Source organism: Echinops telfairi, unplaced genomic scaffold (assembly GCF_000313985.2).
Source record: "Echinops telfairi isolate 266 unplaced genomic scaffold, ASM31398v2 ScPeMD7_17;HRSCAF=63, whole genome shotgun sequence".
NCBI classification, from domain to species: domain Eukaryota; kingdom Metazoa; phylum Chordata; class Mammalia; order Afrosoricida; family Tenrecidae; genus Echinops; species Echinops telfairi.
Genome location: NW_022103914.1, coordinates 9,764,628 through 9,766,206, shown reverse-complemented (window position 1 = coordinate 9,766,206; position 1,579 = coordinate 9,764,628).

Genomic DNA, 1,579 nt, shown 5'->3' with positions numbered 1-1,579 from the left:
TCTCTCTCCAATGAAATGATTGTTTCACTAAATGAAAGCATTTTCATATGATCACGTGGAATAAATTGCTTATGTGATTCGATCCGCTGGGGAGACCGATGAAGAAAACTGGCCGGAAGCCTGAATCCCTCAGAAGGAGAGGAGAAGACAAGCCGAGGGGTGGGCTGGGAGGTGAGAACAGGAGCCAAGGACAGTTCTTGCCTACTGGATTTCCCGTCTTTGTTCTGCTGTGCTAAATCACCAAGACCAGATTTCTGTGCAACTTTTGTAGGTCAGACACTCAGAATGTCACATGGGAATTTATTTTCCTTTTTAAATCTATAAAATGTGGGTCCTTGGCAGATTGATGCTGTGGCCCAAGGCAGTGTCTTCCCTGCTGCGAGCGAGTCCGGAAAAGACATTAGGGGTTGACTGTACGCACGCGGACTCCCTCTGTTCAGGTTTCCCACGAGCCTCCCTCCCTAAGGTCTGACTGGCGGGCCAATAGAGGAGAAAGTAGTCCGTAGAAGACTCGAACATACAGCCCGCTCCAGGCTACCAAATCTCAGCTACAAAGAAAACAATGGCTTGAAATTCCAGAGGCTCAAAATTGTGAGGATCTGAAAACATAGGGCCAGAAGAAACTGGTGGTGTGACTTTCAAGTGAACCCTGGATTCAATCTTTTACCACCTTGGGAAAGCCCGCTGTTTTCTCCTGTTGCTGCGTGAAGAGTTCGGAGAATATTTCATATTTTGCGATGACATTTAGGATGACTGGCGAGGACGCCATTTACATCGCGTAGCCACTCGGTTATGTTTTATGAGGGATTCCGAATGAGGAGCAGGTGAAATCAGTGAACTGAAATCCTCACGGACTGTGGTTTCTCTGGTTCCAGGGCTGGATTCTCCAGCAAACAAGGTAAGGGTGGGTTTACTTGTGCTGGTTTCCTTCTCTGTAGTGAACAATTTCACATTTCTTTAGCTAGCTCTTACCCACATAAAATTTAGCCTTTGAGTCAGTAGGATGCTTTCTTCCATTTGAGACGAGATGTCATTACAAATCTCGGCTACGTTTGAAGGAAGGGCCTGTGTAGTGCTCTAGAAAGTGCTCCTAACAAACTCGTCCACGCTTTGCTTATCAGATAAACACTTGGCTCCTGACCATTTCCAGCCTCCCTGCAGAGCGGAGAGAAAAAGACACCGGTAGTATCTCTGCCGAGGCCTTACGGTATTTTTAAATGCGCACGGCTGTATTCCTGGTGGCCTAAAAGACAGCTTGGCCTTGCTCTGCCACGTGTATCCACGTTACTCTGAACTGGCGGATCTGTCTAGTCAGAATATTTCTCTGGAGCAGGACAGGAGCAGCAGGCACCAATTCGGAGCCACGTAAGTTTCCCACTGGGAGAATCTAAGACCTGAAGGTCGGAGAGAAGACGTACACCTCTTTCTTCTTTCACCCCAATCTGAAGTTGGATGAAGAGGGTGGAGTGTGTGTGACTAGGACAGGAGGGGGGTCCTTGTGTGTCTTTCAAGGCCCTTGAGTGCTAGATCAGGCTCAGAACTTACAGAGGGCAGGGTGGTGACAGCGGAGGCAGTGGTG